This window comes from Salvelinus sp. IW2-2015, linkage group LG21 (assembly GCF_002910315.2).
Source record: "Salvelinus sp. IW2-2015 linkage group LG21, ASM291031v2, whole genome shotgun sequence".
NCBI classification, from domain to species: Eukaryota; Metazoa; Chordata; class Actinopteri; order Salmoniformes; family Salmonidae; genus Salvelinus; species Salvelinus sp. IW2-2015.
In genome coordinates this window covers 2734362-2740664 of record NC_036861.1, presented here as the reverse complement: position 1 = coordinate 2740664, position 6303 = coordinate 2734362, and the positions used below count along the sequence as shown (strand labels likewise).

Below are 6303 nucleotides of genomic sequence, written 5' to 3'. Positions count from 1 at the left end.
ATTTACATTTTTAATGAGAAGGCTAATAGTTGGCAGGGTAATTGTTCCTTTTCCCAAATGTTATAGTACTGTATCACAAAGAATTGAATYTATACTGAACAAAACTAGAAATGGAGTTACACAAGCGTTTCGCTACACCCACAATAACATCTGCTAAACACGTGCACGTGACCAATAAAATTTGATTTGATTAAAAGGAAATCTGTCAATTTAAATAAATGCATTAGGCCCTAATCTATTGGTTTCACATGACTGGGCAGGGGTGCAGCCATGGGTGGGCTTGGGAGGGAATAGGCCCACCCACTGGGGAACCAGGCCCAGCTAATCAGAATTAGTTTTTCCCCACCAAAGGGCTTTATGATAAACAGAAATACTCCTCAGTTTCATCAGCTGTCTAGGTGGCTGGTCTCAGACAATCCCGCAGGTGAAGAAGCTGGATGAGGAGGTCCTGGGCTGGCGTGGTTACACGTGAACTGCAGTTGTGAGGCCGGTTGGACGTACTGCAAAATTCTCTAACATTATTAATATTCAATTCTCTGGAAACAGTCTGGTAGACATTCCTGTAGTCAGCATGCCCAATTGCACGCTCCCTCAAAACTTTGAGACATCATCTGTGGCATTGTGTTGTATGACAAAATGCACATTCTAAAGTGGCCTTTTATTATCTGGCAGCACAAGGTGCACCTGTGTAATGATCATGCTGTTTAATCAGCTTCTTGATATGCCACACTGTCAAGTGGATGCGTATAATTTGGCAAAGGATAAATGCCTCACTTACAGGGTTGTAAACAAATTATGTGCAAAATTTGAGCGAAATAAGCTTTTGGTGCATATCGAACATTTCTGAATATAGTTTATTTCAGTTCATAAACATGGGACCAACACTTTACATGTTCGTTTATATTTTGTTCAGTATAGGTAGATCGTGAATGGTCTCACTCCAGTACAGTAGGTGGCAGTGTATGCAGCTTAAATTGGATGCGAACCCCCAAAGCAATCCAAAATAAGATTTTTGTCCTAGTCTGAGGCGGCAAGCTAGCAAAGTAGAGCTCTTTTTAAACTTTTGTTAAAACCTTACATGTTATGTATTGAGGAAAGGAGATGATTCGCATGGATGGAAATGACCGAAACACATTGATGAACACATGGTAAAGAAATGGTCCTTGCTAACCTGCCTGGCCAAAAGCTAACGTTAGCTAGCTAACTTAGCTAGGTTTGTAAAACGTCCAACCAGGCCAAAACAAGTACGGGGTCCCATTTGTGAAAAAAAGGGGTACTTGTTTCTTGGTAACTGTTGGATTTATAACATGTGTATCCGTCCAAATGTCACCGTATTCCTATTTTGACCAGGGCACTTAGGAAATAGGGTGCCATTTGCCATTCACGGTGTAGTGGTAGCTAAATCTGGTTTTGGGCAGGTGACGTAGTGTAGCCATCAATGGCTGCAGCGGGTTAAAATCTGGTGACTGACGTACACTTTAAACCACCTATACTCCTTTGAGACCCTTATTTCAAAGATGCAAATCTCTTCTAGTCATGGTAGTGAAAGTAATAGGCGACTTGACATTTTTTATAACTGACCCAAAAAGCTTATCGGGTGTTAATTGCTTGACGAATTCAGAAAACACACCTGTGGAAGCTTTCAATACACGTTGTATCCTTCATGTATTCAAGTTTTCCTTATTTTGGCGGGTACCCGTATTACTAAAGCATGTGTTTTGTGAAGCCTGGCAGTTGTAGTTGTGAGCACGTATACAGCAGTTTGACGCTCATGATACTGCACACATACTTTTGTCTTTTAGAAAACATAAGTTGTCCCTTCCCTCAATTGTTTTGTGTTAATCTAAAATTCTGTAATGRATTTACTATTCAACTAGATTKGTTTTCACTAGCCAGCTATCTAACTTCAGTGGCAAAGGGGTACTATAGAAAATAMTATAGGTTTAGCTAGTAGTCTACTGCCATAAAGATTTCCCTGTTGGTGGTAATGATACACGTTGTCCAGTAGAGGGAGTGCATGCTAGTATAAGATCAAAACACTCATGAGGGTCTGAAAATATTCTGTCTAATATATGAAACCAATGTTTATCATCTCAACAATAAACTGCTCCACTAAAACACTAATCTCCTATGTTTCCCCATCTGTAGGGGTTCAGCATATCTCAATGAGTCGGGTGTCCTTGAAGTCWAGAGATGCATGCTGACAATAAAGGTGCAGAAATATTTGTGGTGCCAAGATCATGGATCCCTCACCTTTGCTTTTGAATGTGRATGCTTTTGATAATCTGGTCTTGGGCAGGTGCTGCAGTMTAGCRGTCGTGGTCGTATGCTGCAGCMTGCCTTGTTGGACCTAGACTATAACAGGGGGTTCTGTGAAGCTGCCCTGGCAGTTGCAGGTGTGAGCATGTATACAGCTGTTTGATGTTCATGTATGATACTGCGGACAAACTCTGTCTTTTGATAACATAAGTGTCCCTTCTATCTTTTTGTGTTGAGATGCTGCTGTAGATGTATTTTCAATTAAACTAGATTGGCTTTTGCCAACTGACTTCAGTGGGAGAGGGGTACTGTAGGAGAATATACAGGTTTAGTAGTCTAATACAGGGGTGTCAAACTGATTCCATGGAGGGCTGAGTGTATGCTGCCTTTTTGTTGCCTTTCAATTAGTGTGTAATAAAGACCTAAACAACCAGGTGACTGGAGTTTAAAACTAATCAATGAGCTGAAATGATCACGCAAGTACAAGAGCGGAGCGAAAACCCGCAGACACTTGTCCCTCAACGGAWTGASTTTGACACGTGGTCTAGTGACAAAGATTTCCCTGTTGGTGGTAATGATAACGTTGTCCAGTAGAGGGCACGCTAGGATAAGATCAAACTCATGAGGGACCGATCAAATATTGTCTTATAAGTTGAACTGTCTGACATATGAAACCAATGTTTATCAGATTAGCAAACTACTGTATTAAAAACGTGTCTTCTGTTTCTCACCTGTAGTGGGTCGGCATCTCATCGTGTCAGATGTCCTTGATGAACTCACATGATGGGGTGTCTATTGAGACAAGATGCATGACGACAATGAAGGGGAAAGCATAGAAACACATTGACAGTTTCTATTTCTGTTAGAAATAGATCCCTRTCACCTCTGCTGTAATAGCCTACCTGGTAAGTAGGCTATATTGGCTTGGCCTATAGTGCATCTGTCCCAAATGACTCCCTATTTYATGCAGTGAACTATATAGGGAATGGTGTGTCATTCTGGACGTGCATGRTTTTGATAATCTGGTCTTGGGCAGGTGCTGCAGTTTGGTCGTATGCTGCAGCGTGCCTTGTTGGACCTAGACTATAACAGGGGGTTCTGTGAAGCCTTCCRTGGCAGTTGCAGGTGTGAGCATGTATACAGCTGGTTGATGCTCTTGTATAATACTGCACACAAATGTCTTTAGAAAACAGATGTATCCCTTCCTTATATATTTTATGGTGGTTAAATGCTGTTGGTGTATTGTGCAACTCCTCCTTTCCTCATTGCATGTGTCATGCTTCGTAGGCTACGCCCACCATTTTCAACATCTTGCGTAAAGATTTGTCAATTACATAAGGGATAATCAATTGGCTATGTGTTCTGTGGAAGGCATGTTCTACGACGCTCTGGCGGAGTGGAACTTKCCTCCCAGGGAGTTGCATTATTTTCCAGAGGACACACAGAACCCCTGCATTGGTTATCACTTTTGTACCATGGCTATAATTTGACACATTWACCAGGAGAAATGTGTTCCAAATCCWCTTAAGTAGCCAGCAAGTTGAATTGATAGCTACAGTAGTTGCCTTAATAACCAAACAGACTTATTTAGCTAACCAAACCAGAGATGGGACTCCATTGGGCAATGGAGGAACTTATAACGCCTCGGTCAGCAGATTGTCACCCAATCGCGTTCACATTGTCATGCAGCATCCCGCGGTTATGCTAGTCGTCATGCAATCCCTTCTCAAAGTCAGGGTCTGAGTTGAGAAACCTGACAATTTCTCAACAATTTTAATGTCACTGAGAACAAGTTAATGAAATTCATGCTAATGTTTTCTTCCACATTGACTCCCCTTCACTCCTTGAAGGAGAGCTTTCCTTGTCCCAGAAAGCACCGCACGGCTCATTGACGACACATGGGCAACTTACACAATGGGCGTTAATACGATTCCAATGGAATTTCCACTTCTCCTCAAAAGTATCTGACCAACCCAGCAGTCCTATTTTGCTATTATGAAAATGTAATTCAACAATGCCAATGTTTTAAATGAGTATTTTACTTTCAAAAGSAGTTCAAACATAGAACATGGAAGAATGAACTCGAGCCACTGAATTCTACCGTGCTGATGTATTGTGCGTTATAGGGAAATAATGCACGCTCTAGAATGCCCTTCAAGCCAATCCGTAACGAGTATTTAACAATGCTATGTTATAAAGTAGGGGTCTCCAACCTTTTCTAGCATGAGAGCTACTAAAAAAATGAAGTAAAATTTTATTTGTATAGCTTTCAAATGGGCCTTTTCTCCTCTTCCCCAGGCCCTTGGTGTATAATTGATTTTTGTCAATATAACTGGTGAAATAATGGTTAATACACAACTAAGGTGGCCCCATAAAATGTATTCTGGATTTTTTTTGTTTAAATTTTACTCTCAATAGGCTTATTACAAATATATTTTGACAAACAATGAAAAATGATGGTCGGGGGGGGGGGGGTAACAAATTTGAGTTGAATTCTCTTTAATTATGCATTAATCAAGAAAGGAATGTCTGCTGCAGCACAGCTTGCAAAACGATGGCTACCCAATTGAGACAAATAATAATTTGTCAGGTAAGCCTACTAATGTCAATGTGGCGTTGATTGTATAGCAGCCYGGAGCTTTTTGTTTATGACCGTTTGTGATAGAACTCATAAAAAGCATCTATTTTCAGAATTGTTGGAGAAAAAGTTTCCAAACCCATCTGTTTGAACCCCCAAGGAGGTGATGRCCCTCTGTGCTCCTCTTCAGCCCAGTGGGTTCTGACTCATCAGTTGATGCACTTTCTCTCTTGTGTTAGGTTTCGTACCACTTCCTGGTTCCAACGCTTGTCCTGATGGAGTGAAGGAGCAGAATCAAACTAACCGTTGATGTTTTGACTGATGTATATTCATAGAACTAGATTACATTTTATGTATAGTGGTGTATTGTCATCAGGAGAACCATTTGTCAAAGATTCAGTGAAGTTTGATATTATCCACTTCCTCAAGGAGAAGGTAGCAAGCAACAAACGCTAGAAGCATGAGAAATGTGTTCATGACAATGTTATTGCAATGACCTTGCAGGGGGTCTGTAARGACCATATCACATTTGTATGAATGTATTTCTGGAATATACTGTTCTCTTAGTGGCGTAAACTAATGTAGCATGTTGTCAGAACTAATTTTGCCTTTTGTCCATGATTCATCAATAAAACTAGTAAACAAGTTTGTATCATGTCAATCTATTCCTTTTTAATACAGCAAACATTAAACCAAATGAAGACATTTGTATCCCCTCCTGTAGTTTTAACCTTGGTGGGTTTGATGGTAGACTTTGGTTTGGGGCTGAATGTTACTAGTTTGCTAGTTTGCCTTTGAAATGTGATTGCCTCCATGCTATCAGCACTAGCCATCTGTGCCYAATGTCTTGCATACTTAGTGTGTAATTCCTTGGCCCAAAGAATAAGCTTCGTCCKAAGGCTGCTGCTTATGCCCAGAAAGCTTTGTCATTGATGGCACTGTTATGAAATATGACCTAAAATCCCTATGTGCTCAGAATGGAGAGGATAGACTGACATTGCCCTGTGTGGATCTTAGAGGATTATCTTAAAGTTGTTCTACTTAGATCTAATATCCGAACTCTGTGCAGATAACTACATGTGCATGATTCCACGGCCATGTGAAATGTTTCCATATCAAGGATGAACGCAAATGATTCATACCTCTTTATATCCCTGCTGGGATTTGGTGTTCTCAAATGGTTATTCAACAGGAAGCCCTGCCCTAGGGGAAGTGGGTAGTTGTGAGACTACACATGTAACACGCAACAGTTCCCCCTGTGCCATAATGTCCTAAATTGATCAAATGGAATGTTGATAAAAGCTTTGCAATGGTGGAAGCAGATCTTATTACATGGCTAATGGGGTTAGTATTGAAAATGTCATTAACGGTTTACTAAAGTGTAAACTTTTCTTTTTTTAATCATGCATTTTCAGGTTAGATGGAAATCCTGAAACGATCTTATCAAATGGTTCATCCTTTGTATC

General features: G+C 40.5%; 1 long non-coding RNA gene across 1 annotated transcript; it reads left to right on the top strand.

Moving 5' to 3' along the window:
- The first annotated feature begins 1001 nt into the window (after window positions 1–1001).
- Window positions 1002–5487, top strand: LOC111982455 (uncharacterized). The gene is made up of 4 exons (XR_002879751.3): window positions 1002–1148; window positions 2149–2212; window positions 2997–3164; window positions 5077–5487. It is a non-coding gene; the product is annotated as an uncharacterized lncRNA (long non-coding RNA).
- Window positions 5488–6303: the final 816 nt, after the last annotated feature.